Genomic DNA, 15,574 nt, shown 5'->3' with positions numbered 1-15,574 from the left:
ATCATGGCAACATGGCCTCATGGCCTGGCTCAGGTAAGGTGCCACACATCTCCAGTAATAGCTGCATCCTTGAAGTCTGTCAGCCTGAAGGGGAGAGAAACAGTTGGGAATGTTATAATCCCAGGAAGACAAGTACAATGCTACAGTGGTCCTTGGGTAAACAAGAGTCCCTCTTCAGTATTTCTTGGGTGGTCAGTCTTGCTTGTCATTTAGGGCCATGAGAGAAGAACACTAGATTCCTAACGTGTTTTCAGTGATCTTCCTGCTGCCCTCATGTGATCAAACCTGGCTACAGGTTTGGAATTGATGAAGTCCCAAGGGCTGGGACTCTAAGTCTCTGCCATTGAGAATCTGCTCACATGCTTACTCAGAGAGTGCTATCCTCTCTCCAAAAAAACATCTTTCTGTCTCAACATTCACAACTTTACCTGAGTGGTTTCCCCGGAGGGGTCTCAGATTGCGAGAGGGTGGTTTTCGGGTGATGCACCCCAGATTTGGGCTCCCTCCTCTCTGGTTCTGGGGTGCGTCACCCAAGAACCGCCGCTGCCAAGTGACCACAGCTTGGCAGCTCCTGCATTGAGCAGCTTCCCCCTGGTGGTCAGTGTGCATCATACCTACCAGACAGTCAGAAGGTCACTTAGCCTTTTATATATATAGACTAGAGGCCCAGTGCACAAATTTCTTGCAGGGGGGGGGGGAGGGGTCCCTCAGCCCGGCCTGTGCCCTCTCGCAGTCCAGTACCCCTAGCTCCTTACCACCCGCCTGCTTGCTGCTCCTTATTGCTTGGCTCACTGTTCCTTAGTGTTGCCACAGAGGCAGGAGAGGCTCCCGCCACCGCCACTGCGCTCCCCAGCCATGAGCCCAGCTTCTGGCTGAGCAGCACTCCCCCTGTGGGAGCGCACTAACCACCAAGGGGCAGCTCCTGGATTGAACATCTGTCCCCTGGTGGTCAGTGTGCATCATAGCGACCAGTTGTTCTGCTGGCCGTTCTGCCATTTGGCCAATTTGCATATTAGGGTTTTCTTATATAGGATTAGTAGCCCGGTACACGAAATTTGCGCACATTAAAAGGGAATTAATTGCCCTAACTGGTTTGGCTCAGTGGATAGAGCATCAGCCTGCGGACTCAAGGGTCCCAGGTTTGATTCCAGTCAAGGGCATGTACCTTGTCTGCGGGCACATCCCCAGTAGGGAGTGTGCAGGAGGCAGCTGATTGATGTTTCTCTCTCATCGATGTTTCTAACTCTCTCTCTCTCTCTTCCTCTCTGTAAAAAATCAATAAAATATATTTCTTTTTAAAAAGGGAATTAATTAGTGGAGATATTTTAATATTTGCCCTTTCTCTATAATAGAAGTGTGAGAGATGAAAGGAAATTAGTAAAATTTATATGAAAATAATATATGTTTATTAATAAACAGTAACAAAAGGACATAACAACAGAGGCATGATATAAAAACGATAAAAACATAATATGAAAAACAACAGTGATGCAAACCAATGACTGATAAAGTGATTAAATTTATTCTAATATCTCCCTGTATACCACATTAAGAGTAAAAACACTTTCAGAGTGCTTGACTAATTTCCCTTGTGATGAAGTATTTAGAACTTTAACTGTAACGTCACATGCTCTTCAAACTTGGGAGAAAGCAAGATATAACTGACCATGTGCGAAAATGGGTTCAGGTAGGAATATGCCTACCTGTCTAGAGTTTGTCTTTGTGATTTATTAATAGTCATCACAAATGCTGGCATCATGGAAACCGTCGTCAAATCAATTTAAATGGGGGGCCAGTGTCAGATGGGGACAAATTAATTCTTGTAATCAGAACAACCTCTCCCTCTGCAGATCCTGTTAATACTTCAGCTTCAATAATGTTAGGTTGTAATCTCTTGATAATAAATCTGGTACCATTACAAAGACCCCATTTACTAATGAGATTTCTCAATAGCATGATGATTGCACCCACTTTCAATTTTAATTTATGACACGGCATTCATGAAGGAGTAATACTATTAAGAAATTTGATGGGAAAATTTTCCTTTTCAGCATCATCTGTGGAATTAATGGAATCATCACTCAAATATGTGTGAAAATCTCCATTGAGTATATCTAAAATTTCTTCATTTAATTTTTGAACATGCTCATTTTTTGGACAAAGAATTGCACGTTTAGATATATTTTAATATTATCTATAGATATAGTATATCCAAAGGTAACTTCAATAATAGATCCATTACAAATCATTTCACAGGGGATTTCAATAATATCCATTCCTAAATGAAAACTGATATCAAGTTTGCCATCTCCAAGTTTTACTAACCATCCACTATAAGCAGAATCCACTGATCTCATATTTGTTGTAAGAGACAACTTTCTGAAACATCCCCAAGCATTGCGGTACTTTAAACTCATTTGTACTATGGCCGATCACATAGCATGCGGTACAATACTGAGACATTGTCGAAAATACAACATTCAGACTCATAATTTCTCTTAGTAATCTGTCTATGGCGTTTATAGCATGACTAGATGCCATGGTGCATTCATCAATAATGAGAAGTTGGGCCTTTTTAATAGTTCTAGCAACTTCACTGTTTATATGGAATCTAGAAATTGAAGTTTCATTTAATGGAATCGGTAATTTATATTGGGAATGAAAGGTCCTTCCACCGAGAAGTAAATTTGCAGCAATTCCTGTAGACGCTGTGGGTAAAACAGTACCACCACGACCTCTAATATAATGTATTAAAACTTTATACAGGTATGCAGGCGAATAGGATTCCTAGTTGGCAGGCCCCTGACAGCAAGCTGGCCACCTGTGGATTCCGTGAGGAATGGGACTCCCTCCTCCCTCCTGTCAGGGTCTGGTTTGAAGGCTGGCCACGCCCCATTGGGCCAGACCCAGAGTTATACCACACTGTGGCCTCCGCCTCAGCAACCCAGGACTGACTGCTGCTGGGCGCTCCTGGCGCTCCGAGGGTGAGTTCTTCCCTCAGGCCTCGCGGGAAACAGCTCAGGGAGGGCGCAGCCCTTGGCAAGGCAACCCAAGACTCAGTACTTCCATGCTCCGCTCAGAGGGTGGGTTCCTGCCTGAAACCTCGCCCTGAGGGCGGGGTTCCTGCCTGAAACCTTGCCCTCCCGCAAACAGCTGGGAGAGGGAGCAGCCATTTCCAAGATGACCCCTGCAGGACTGACTTCCTTCCGGTTGGTCGCACTTCTGGCTGTGATGTTACACCCAGGGTTTTTATATAAGTAGATGGTATTACACCGATGTTAATTTCCTGATTTTGGTCATCATACATACTGTGGCAATGTAAGAGAATATCATTGTTTTAGGAAATATTTAGGAACTGTCTAGGAAATTCTGATGTAAAGGGGCATCATGTCTGGAAATTACTTTCAAACATTAAAAAAAAAGTTCACAGTTCACATAAGAGTGAATAATAAAGTGAGTGTGGAAAATATTAACATTTGATAACTCTGGGTAAAAGTAAAGAGATTTTTTGGTACTATTTACAACTTTTTGCAGGACTGAAATAATTTCAAAATAAAAGAAGTTAATTAAAAGAAAAATCTACTTCAAATTTTCTTTGAAATTAGACTGGCAAGAATGGATTTTATCACTGAATGACTCAAGCCAATATAATAAAACTCACTCCTCGTCCTATTACCTGAAGCAGGCCTGCCTGGGCGATCCACCTGAACTGAGGTCATATGCCTGGTGAAAAGCTTCACCAAAACACAAGTCTTTTCAATGTAGCCACTAGAGGCAGCCACTTTAGGATGAAGTAGCCACCCAGCACACTCCACTCTAATCTGCCAGTGAATTTGTAAACTATGGCTTAAGGGGAGTTTAAGGAAGAAGGCACACACTACACCTGGCAGATGAAGTTTAATAGCACTTTCTCTGGGGCCCATCAACACACAGTGTGGGGGGAGTCTCCGATTTTTAGAAAAGAAATGCTGTTTAAACCTGATTCTATGTGAAAACCTCACTACCCAATAAAACACAAGTCCTATCTTGCCCTCAACTGAGAGAGCAGCTGCTGTCAGCACCAACCTGAAAAACAGGAACCTAGATGCTAAAATAAGGACTTTAGGGCTAGAGTCAAGAAAACAAAGGGACAGTGTGGGAAGCTCAGCGTTCTCTATGACTGCTGTTATTCAAGGAAGGAACACATTATCTTTTAATCTTCTTTAAATTAGATGGGAATGTCAGATTTTAGTAAAAAGTCATGTTAAGGGAAGTGGGTGGAGGACTTAAAAAAACAGGAATGATCAATCGTATTCCACACATAACCTTTTAGAGTCAATTAATCTTTTGGAGTCAGAGACAAGGAAATAAGCTGTAATTGCACAAAGAAGACTTCAATACAAAAAATATATATCCAGGCAGAACGACTTAAGTCCCTAAGACAGGTGTTTATGCAACACAGAAACTCCCAACATGCCCTGTGGTAATGACTTCACCCTAATCTCAGGAGATCTTCACTTCCACTCATTCAATCAAGTCCTTCCAGCTTCAAATATATGTCCTTGAATCCATCTATTCTTCTTCATTTCCAGCTATTACTTTAGTCCAAATTACTATAATCTCTCATCTGCTGGTTTCCCTACTTCTATTCTTACCACTTCTTACAATCTACAAGAGGCCCGGTGCATGAAATTTGTGCACGGGTGCGGTCCCTAGGCCTGGCCAGCGATCGAAGCACAAGCGTCTGGAGTAGAAAAGCAGGTCTCAGCTGACCTCTGGGCCCTGGGCAGCACCCAGGCCCCTGCGCGCCCCCTCTGCCTGAGTCATCGGGCCCCTGCCTGGCTCCCTCAGCGCCTGGGAGCTGGGCAGCAGCCCCACCCCCTGCCACCGCCACTGGTTGCCATCTGCAGGGCGATCAGGGAGGCGATCGGGTCCCATTCACACCCGCCTTGGATTGGCGCTTCCTGTTCACCTGCTCCACCATCCCGCCGCAGTCCCACTCTCGTCGGGGCCCATCAGGGCTGGCAGTGCCTCCACTGCCACCCACTGCCAGCGCCATGTTCTGCGCTGTCCCCTGGTGGTCAGCACACGTCATAGCAAGCGGTCAAACTCCCAGTAGAGGGGACAATTTGCATACTAGGCTTTTATTATATAGGATAGGATTCTCCAGACAGTGGCCATGGTGCTCTTGATAAAAAGTAGCTTAAAGCCATTGGATGGCTCCAAGGCCTATGTAATCTGACCCCTGACTCTCCCTCTGACCTCATCAGCCACTTTCCCCCTCACCAGGCAAGTTCCTAGCGTCTTTGTTGTTTCCTCTACTACACCCCTAATTATTCCCTATCACATGACCTTGTCCTCATGTTTCATTTTTCCATTATCTAAGACCTTATTAATTATATTTTAAAATGAAAACTTTATTTAAACATTCCTTTGCTATTTGTCTTCTTCTCTTTCACAATGAACGCTCTATGAGAACTGGGACCTTGTTCACACAGCATATGCCCAGCCCTGAAAATGTAATCAGGGTTCCTTAAATATTTGCTGAATAAAAAAATGTGTCTACAATAGGTATGACAAAGCCACAAGATGGAACTCTTCAGATTAAACAGGTATGTGGCTCCTCTCTTACCATATCTCCTTGTTGCTACTTTATTCACTGCTTAAAACTCTGCCACAGCCACCCCCAGCACCTTCAATACCTATTCCTCCTGCTGAGGCCTCCTCCAAAATTTTCCAGTGTCTCTCTTTTATCCTTTCACATCAAACCAATCTGCTCCCACAATTTTAACTATTATCTTCAGGAAAATAGTCACTTTTCATACCTGACCTCTCTTAAGCTTCATGTTCTCATCACCAGCTATCTGCTCTACCTTCTCCATGTCCATGTCCAACCATTTCAATCCAGCTTGTCAAATTAGCTCTGTACCCTTGACTTATCTAATTTCTTTCAGTGGAACCTTCTTTATCTCAGTCTCCTTAAAGGACAACTTAAGTCACTTCTGACTTCTTCCTCTGCCAAACCAGACACAAAACTTATGAGATTCTTTCTTCATAATATGCTTCCCCTTTCATTTCCACCACCACCCACGACCTGGACTATTACAAGAGCATACAGACTGAACTGAAATCTGTATCTCTAGGGACTGCCCTTTTAACTCCATCCTCCCTCTGCTGGTCTTAACACTCAACTCCTAGAATAAACCTTTCAAAGCTGTCTGCAAGCCTTTATAAGCCTCTTCCTTTTGAATCTTACCGTTTTTTACAGGCCCAGCTCAAGCCCCTCTCTCTCCATGAATATCTGTGTCTTGATTCCTCTAATTTGACACTTTGCAAAGACTATCTTTCACCACTGTTCTCTTTTCATATATATAGATATGCCTCGTAAACTCCATGAAGGTTTTTAAGGGAAGCCCTTTGTATCTCTAACAGACAAATGCAGAACTAATCTGCTAGAAGGGAAAGATCACTGCCTTAGATTGGCTTCCTCCTCAGTAATGCTGCCCAACTCTCCTCTCCCAACTTCATGGAGGTACTAAGACTCCCTAAAACAAAGTTAAAAAAACAATTCACTTGAGAATGATGGATATGCTCCATGTCAATTATACTTCCACAAAGCTGTTAAAAGTTTGAATAAAGGGACAAGAAAGGAGGGTAAAGAACTACAGAGCATTCTAAAGTGAATAAAATGGCCTCAAACATCTCTTTCTTTGTATTTGCATGGTTGGCTCAGCTCAATCCCTAACCTCTCAGCCCTTCACCAAGTGCAGGACTGTTACAGTAGAATCCTGACAGACTTCCTTGGCTTCAGCCTCTCCCCCTCTAAAGTATCCAGTCTCAGGAATCTCAACATCCTGCTTTGTCATCTTTATACAGCATTCAGAAACTGCCTATCTCTTTCTGCCTTCCACTCTTTGTGGGGTAATTCTGCCTCAAAGTTTCTCCTTAAGTAAGAGAGAATGATGAGCAGCCTAGGCTTGAAAATCTATGGTTGCTGTCTCAAATCACCAAGTCTCCAGGGACCAGGTCCAGACCAACTTGGACAAGGTATCTATTTCTACAGAAAGCAATTATTCATTAGCCACTGATTGAATCACTCTCCTCTATTACAGGAGGGTGTGTGACTCTTGGGATCTGCAGTTTCCTTTTTCTCCTCCATCTAAGTGTTTCCTCGGTCAATAGGGGAACTCAGGACATTAGAAATGGTTCCGAGTCTACAATTCAAAAGATCTCTGATGAGATTACTTTAATTGCTCAGTAGTTGTGCTACAAGATAGAACTGACTTATGCAGAACCAGATAGAATGGGGAGGAGTACAGGAACCAGACTCATTTTATCTTATGAGATAAATCCCAAGCTATGTCTCCCTAAAGAAAGTTGGAGGAACAATGAAATTGTTATTATTATTATTATTATTATTTTTAGCAACGAACTTTTTAAAGGAAGGCGACCATCCCAGCCCTAATGAGAAGGGAAAATCAGTACCATAAGTTGAGATAGGTAGCTCTGCAGAACACAGTTGAGCACTGCAAAAGGAGTTGGCAAAACTGAGGTCAAGGCCCTGGCCAGGCAGCTCAGTTGGTTAGAGTGTTGTCCCGATATGCCAAGGCTGTGGGCTCAATCACCCGTCAGAGCACATACAAGAATCAACCAATGAGTTCATGAACGGGTGGAACAAATCTGTTTCTATCTTTCTCTCTTTCTCAAAAACAAAACAAACAAAAAAACACCTGAGGGGAAAATACAGCTCACAGCAGCTAGAGCTAAAGGAGGTAAATCTACAAATTACTGAAAAGTAAAAAAACAAACAAAACAAAAACAGAAACAGTTGAATGAATAACATAATTAGAAGACATGCTCCCCTGAAGCCTTGACCTTTATCAGCTTCAGAAAGTACCCTCTTTTCCTCCTCCTGAGGTAAGCTCTAGAGCAGTGGTCCTCAAAGTATGGTCCATAGAATCTGAGGGAACCCCTAGATCCTCTCAGGCGTTCTGCTAAGTGGAACTATATTCATAACAAAACTTAAGTGTGGTTTGTCTTTTTTTACTGTGCTGGTCTTTCCACTGATGATGCAAAAGCAATGGTGGGTCAAAACACTGGTGTCTGAGCAGGAATTGAGACAATGGCACCAAGTTGGGTCCTTTACCACCACATACTTCATCACCATACTGTGAGTGAGTAACTGCCAGCTTTACCTACGACTGTCCTTGATGACACAGTAAAAATTAAGTCTCAACCTCACGTATGCCTTTTTAATATTCTGTGTGACAAAATGAGAAGCACATATAAAACACTTATGTGCAGACAGGAGAGGATGGTTGTCTCAGCAAACATCTGACTGCAAAAACCTCCCGTGGAACCCTGTTTATTTGAAAGAATGAATGACACATACGTGATGGGTTAGTCAGACTTTGGTATTTGGCAGACATTTTCTGGGGGAGAGAACAAAACATAGTCTGTCATGTCAAGGAAAACAACTGACAGTATTTGTTGCCAATAATAAAATTTAAGCTTCCAAGAGAAAATTAGAATTTTGGCAAACTTGTACCTGCCACCATGAGCTTGACAGCTTCCCAATATGTAACCATTTTCCTAATGAGTGTGGTGACCATGTGATATGACTTTTTAAAGCTGTATAGTAAAATGTGACAACATTTGGAAGATCTGCATAACTCAATAAGTATTTTCCAAATACCTATGATACAATGTTACAGAATCGTGCCTGGGTAAAGATCTGGTCAAAGTGAAATAGACCAATGGATTTTGCTGTAACAAAGTATGAAAAGTTCACTAGTATCATTTCAGATTCTACATTGCAACTAACCTTCACAAACCACCCTTTCGTTAACTTTTGTGACTGTACCAAAGAAGAATACCCACAATTATCAGAAAAGGCTATAGAAATACTCCTTTTTCCAACTAAACATCTTGTGAGGATGAATTTTCTTCATAATTCAACCAAACAACACATCCCAACCAAATGAATGCAGAAAGATATGAAAATCCAACTGTCTTCTAAAAAGATATATGTAAAAACAATGCCATACTTCTCACTAATCTTTCGAAACAACAGCTTTTTTAATTTAAAAAATGCTATTTATATTAACCTGTAATGGACTTATTTCTAAAGAGTTAATATTTCTACTTCTAATATGGTAAATGTCAAGATATATATCCCACACTAAAATATATATATTTAAGACCTCAAAGAGCTTAAAGTGCATTAAGGAGTCCTGAGACCAAAAATCTGGGCACCTCTGGTCAAGAATACCACTATCTGCCCACGATATATCCAGGAGGGCACCTAAGGTCCTTTGTATTTCAGGGCCTAAAAGAAATTAGTACTCTCAGTATTTGTTTCAAAATGCCAAGTCTGGCTTCCCAGTTCTGCCAAAAGAGAATTTTTTTTCTCTATACTTCACTGACAGATTAAGCATCTGATCCTATGCTAAAATCCAGGGAACCTTCAATCAGAACATTCCAAGGTCATAAAGGAATCTAGTGGGAAAGCTAAACTCAAGATCACGAGTATCAGATAGATCCTGAAGTTAAGGCTGCATCTAGATAGTTTTCAGCAAGTGACTTCATTTACATACTCATTTTTTAATTGGCTATAAATTCTCTGCTTCCTTGGTGTTCCTCTGAGCTCCGTCTTCTCACTTTGCCTGGAACACAGTAAGTGCACTTAATAAATGGCAGTTGCAATTATTATCACAAACATTCCCACAGCAACCAGTTCCATCCCATGACTACAACCACCTCTTCCATTCTTAACTTTCTACCATCACCCAGACCTCTGTCATGAGCTCCAAACCTACAGACTGGTCTCCTGGGCCTTTCTATGTGGATGTGCTGCAGGGACCTCAACTCAGCATGTCCAAAGTGTAACTCCTTTATCTTTCTTCTCAAAACTAAGTTAAATAAACTGGTTAAAACTCAAGTCATGACATGTTTTTGCCAATTACAGTTAACCCTAAATTTAGTTCTTTTTATAAAACATTTATATTTTCTACTTCCTTTTTAAAAAAATAATGTAATGGGGGTTTTTTTGTTTTTTAATATAATTTTAAAAGTTATATTAAAATTATAATTTTAATTTTATTTCAGAGAGGAAGGAAGAGGGAGAAATAGAAACATCAATGATGAGAGAGAATCATTGATCAGCTGCCTCCAGCATGTCCCCTACTGGAGACCGAGCCAGAAACCAGGGCATGGGCCCTGCCCTGACCAGGAATCAAACCATAACCTTCTCCTGCTTCATAGGTCAACACTCAACCACTGAGCCACACCAGCCGGGCTTTACTTCCTCTTAACAAAGAAGAAACTTGTTTAAACTTGTGATGAAAAATTTTTGAATTCCATTTTAAGATGTGCAAGAAATTACATGGTTTTTAAAATTCTTTTGGGAATATATGAATAAAACCATTTGAAGAGTGTGTTGCAGGAAAATCACAGGTAATTAACAGGAAAATAGCATCAGATTTGTGTTTGGGAATACCATAGTGTCAGTGCATGGGTTGAATATGAAGAATTTTAGCAGGGAAGCAGGGAGCCAATGAGAAAACGTCTTTAACTTCTCTCTAAACCTTTTCCATTCCCACTGCAACCACGGTAAGTCCCTCATCTCTAGTCTGGTCTCCAGAGTGACAAAACCTGGTGGCCGAGTAGACATAGGGAGAATGAGACAAGGAGCAGCCTGGAATGATCCTAATTTTCTGATTTTAGTGACCAGGCGGGTGTCGATGAAGAAAAGTATTAGAAGGAGGGGCAGCTTGTCCATTAGCTAAATCAACAGGTGCTGTAAGAAAGATGGACCTCCGGCAGCGGTCGCCAACCGGTGGTCGGTGAGGTCCGAAAGGTTGGCGACCGCTGATTATCTGAGGGATGACTCCATAAAGGAAGGATGAAAACATTTCTTGAATCCAGAATAGGACTGTGAAGACCAGGGAATGGGAATAATGCTGTTCCAAATGAGTCTAATGCTCTACCGGAGCACACTCCACACAGTATGGCAAATGCTTGTTTAATTGATTAAAACCTCCCTAGACTACAAACTCCGTGAACACACCTGTCTCGTAGACCACCGTATCCTCCCAGCGCTTTCCATGGTGACCTGGCTCATTAAATAGTTACTGATTTTTCTTTTAAATTGTTGAATGATTAAATGAAGGGTTGGATAAATGAAGAGTTAGCTTCCACAGGACCTCAGAATCTGTTTGAATCTCTACAGTTTAGGAGCGTCTTTTTCTATAGGCACTGAAGGTGGGGAAGTAAAAAGGTGGGATCCGTGTTAAATTCAGCCTTGAGGAGCGTGGGCTCACATCCAAGGGAGAATTCAAACCGCAGAGCGGCGGGAAGAGGCGGCCAGGGGCCTAGGCTGAGGGTCGCTGCGGGGTTCGGTACCCAGAGGCGGGGCCCGCTAAACTCCCGGGCGCGGCGAAGGGGGAGGCGGGTTCCGGCAAGGCGCGAAGTCCTGGCCGGTGAAGGCCGAGGCCCCCGGCCGCCCAGGGGATGGAGAGGTGGCGGGCAGGAGCGGAAGCGGCCGGGGGGCCGGGGACCTGCGTGAAGGGACCGGGGCAGAGGAGGGCCGGCGGAGGGTCGTTCCTCCGGCTCCGCAGCCACACTCACCTAGTGGACCCGCTTCGCCCGACTCGGCGCCGGCTCCGCGCGGCTTCCTCCTTTGGCCTGCGGGACAGGCAGGAGGGCTCAGGCGCCCCTAGCAACCACGCTCCGCCGCACGACCCGCGTTCTCAGCCGCCAGCGCCGCTACCGCCTGCCACGCACTGCGCGCGCCCCCAGTGGACAGACCGAGGGCCTGGGTGGGGCGATCCCGGCCGCAGGGAGGCAAGCGCGCGAATCTCGGGGGTAGTGGGGCCGGCGAGGGCAGGGCTTCACCGGCCTCGCGCACGCGCAGTCGCTTCTGGGCGGTGGGACCCGGAGAGCGGGATTCTGGGAGGTGTAGTTCCGAGATTAAATCCCTGAAAGCCTTCCCCCAGGATTCTCCCTGCCCTGATTTTACCTAACCTGTACGGACCCTTTCATTGGCTGTGCTTTAATTCGCCCTTCTAAAATAAAAGAGCGAAGGCTTTATTAAAGAATATTCTTAGTAGGTCTTTCAAGTAAACGTATTTGACTTTGACCCCAGGAAAGGAGAGACTGCCAGATCCACTGTTTTCCTCGAACCGAACTTCCCTTAACCGCAACCCACCCACAGTTACAACTACAGCCACCTGCTTTATGGGCTTCAAGTGTGAACTGTAGGAAACACTACCTTAATTCACCTCCTCAACAAGACAGATCATGCCCCCTCGGTCTCAAAGGTCCCTAGACCTCCGGGATTTGGAGATCTAAACAGAGCTGGACTGTGAAATCTTTTCTAAACAGTCTGCTCCAGGAAAAACAGGGGAGGACGATAAAAGATTAAACTAACCTAATGAAAACAATCTGGACCAGAGCAAGAATGCTTAATAAATAATTGATTTAAGCAACAGTCATTGATGGATGCTAAAATCATTAGAAAATTAATGGAACTTTACACTGGAAGATGTCTGCCATCACCTGTATATTTTAATCAATCTTAGATGCTGAAAGGTGGGACAGCTATAAATTATGTCATCTGATGTGATGCAATTTGAACTACAGAGTAATATTTAGGTAGTGTATTTCTGTGAAGGAATTAAACAATGAATTTGAATCTAATCGAGCTTTTGGCTCCAATTTCCAGGTTATAGGAAATAAAGAGAAACAAACACAAGAGCCCTGGCCCAGTGGCTTCATTAGACCATCACCCTGTATACCAAAAGGTTGTGGGTTTGATTTCCAGTCAGGGCACATACCTCGGTTTTAGGTTCCCCAGTCCAGGCGTGTATAGGAGGCAGCCAAGTGATGTTTCTCTTACATCAATGTTTCTGCTTCTTTCTCTCACTCTCTCTCACACTCCCTCCCTTTTCCCTTCCACACTCTAAAAATCAATGTAAAAATATCCTTGGGTGTGGTTTAACAACAACAAAAAAAGAGAAACTTCTGAGAAACTGATATAGACAGAGGAACCCAAGGAGACAACTGTAACTGGGACAGAAAAGGAATATTAGATAAAAACTAAAGAAATCTAAATACATATGGGTTTTAGTTAATGATATATAGATTTTGGTTCACTGTAACAAATGTATCATGATAATGTAAGATGTTAATATAGGGGAAATTGTGTATAGGATGAGTTTAATATGCGAACTCTGTCCTACTCCTATCTGCTCAATTTTTCTGTAACCTATTTTCTAAAATATAAAATATATTTTTAAAAAGCTATAGCAACAGAAATTTGCTTAGCCTACCATAGCCAAGTGAACAATGGAAAAAATCAACATCATCAGCTTCCTGATTACATGTACTAAGGACACATCATCACTATGTAGTGTTTTCTGACCAAAATTTAAACCAGAATCAAATAAAAGACAAAGAAAGGATGAGGACTGGTTCTAGATTAGAGGCTAAAGACACACCACAACCAAACACAAATCATGATCTTTTCTGGACCAGGAAAAAAACATATAACGAACATTATTGGAATGATTGGCAATATTCAAACATGAGCTATAGATTAGTGAATAGTAGTATAACAATTTTACATTTCCTGATTTTGTTCATTATACTGTGGTTATATAAGTGAATATACTTGATCTTAAGAAAGGGCATAATATTTACAACTTCTAAGTGGTTCAGAAAAATATAAAATTGTGGTAAAATGTTAATGAATCTGGGTGAAGGAGGTATGGGAGTTATTTGTACTATTCTTACAACTTTTCTTTAAATTTAAAATTATTTCAAATAGTTTTTTTAAACTATAGCAATGACAAACTTGAAAAAGGAATTGATAGAACCAGTGTGGCAAAACGCTGATAACAGCTGAATCTATGGGATCAAGGTATGGGGGTGTTTGCTATTCTCTGTACTTGTGTATGTTTGAAAACTTTAAGCTCCCTGTCCCCCCAAGAAAGGTAAAACACATATATATACATTCATAAACACGAAAAGCCAAACACAGGCACAAATCCTCAAACCTCCCAGACATTCTCTGAATTCCAAGCACTACTCAGACCACTCACTCCAAATCCTCTCAGCACTTTGTGAAATGATTGCTAAATGCAAAATTGTTTTCATAATTCTAATCCTTTAGATTTTATGCTAATCCTTTAGGATAGGAACATATTTTCTTATTATGCCTCCTCATAAAGTGACTAGTGTTTTATGCGATAGCCTAAAAAGTTTGGATATGTATATTTAATTTCTCTATATTATATTGTTTATGTACCAAATAAGCATATTTCAAGCTAGTATTTAATGAATACTTTGGGGGAAAAAACACCTACCCAGTTTGGCTCAGTGGATAGAGCATTGGCCTGAGGACCAAAGTGTCCTGGGTTCGATTCTGGTCAAGGGCACGTACCTTGGTTGCTTGGTTCCTGTCCTCATTTTTCTAGGCCCTGGTTGGGGCTCAGGCAGGAGGCAACCAATTGATGTGTTTCTCTCACATTGATGTTTCTCTCTGACTCTCCCTCTCTCTTCCACTCTCTCTAAAAATCAATGGGAAAATATTGGGTGAGGATTTAAAAAAATAATTCTTTCATAAGGTAATTCCTCCTGGGTTATCTTTTAGGGGGAAAATTGAGACTTTAAAATACAATACTGGCCCTGGCTGGTGTGGCTCAGTTGGTCGAGCGTTGTCCTGTGCACCAAAAGGTTGCTGGTTCAATTCCCCATCAGGGCACATACCCAGGATGCGGGTTCGATCTCTGGTTGAGTGTATACAGGAGGCAACTGGTCGATGTTTCTTTCATATTGATGTTTCTCCTTTCCTCTATTTCTAAAAAAAATCAATAAAAATATATTTTTAAAAAATACAATGCTGGGCCGAACCGGTTTGGCTCAGTGGACGGAGCGTCGGCCTGCGGACTGAAGGGTCCCAGGTTTGATTCCGGTCAAGGGCATGTACCTTGGTTGCGGGCACATCCCCACTGGGGGGTGTGCAGGAGGCAGTTGATTGATCTCTCTCATCGATGTTTCTAACTCTCTATCCCTTTCCCTTCTTCTCTGTAAAAAAAAAAATCAATAAAATATATATATAAAAAAAATACAATGCTGGGACACCAGCCAAGGTGGGTGCTTCCCCAAGACTGATTCCCCTGCCACCTGCCTCAACGTGCAGGGGGCGCTAGAGGTACACTGCCTGCCACTATAGCCGGGAGGTGGACCAGTATGGATAATGTGTGGCCACCAAGCCCTGGCAGCGGGACTGTCACCACCTCAAGATGAGCATTGCTCGATGCACCTCCAACCACCCAGTTATCCATCAGATCTGCCAAGCCTGTGCGGAGCCCTTTGAGGCCTTCAAGGAGTGTCTGCCGCGGAATGAGGCAGCTACAGTGGAGCAGGTGCGCCACTTCCGGCAGTGCGCTGAGCAGGTGCAGCCCCAGAACCCACCCACAACTGTGCTGGCACAGCCACTTCCTGCCTCCTGATGACTCTGGGCCATATGAAAACTGGACAGGAGTGACTGGTCACTTAATGGCCCAGCCCTGAAGCTTGAATGACCAGCTGC

General features: G+C 42.9%; 1 pseudogene across 1 annotated transcript; it reads left to right on the top strand.

Moving 5' to 3' along the window:
* The first annotated feature begins 3 nt into the window (after positions 1 to 3).
* On the top strand, positions 4 to 15,494 carry LOC308522538 (coiled-coil-helix-coiled-coil-helix domain-containing protein 5-like; annotated as a pseudogene). The gene is made up of 2 exons: positions 4 to 33; positions 15,182 to 15,494. The product of its transcript is annotated as a coiled-coil-helix-coiled-coil-helix domain-containing protein 5-like (transcript).
* The last annotated feature ends 80 nt before the right edge of the window (positions 15,495 to 15,574 follow it).

The sequence above is a fragment of the Myotis nattereri genome (genome assembly GCF_964212035.1).
Source record: "Myotis nattereri genome assembly, chromosome: 7".
Lineage (NCBI taxonomy): Eukaryota > Metazoa > Chordata > Mammalia > Chiroptera > Vespertilionidae > Myotis > Myotis nattereri.
This window is presented reverse-complemented; position numbering and strand designations above follow the sequence as displayed.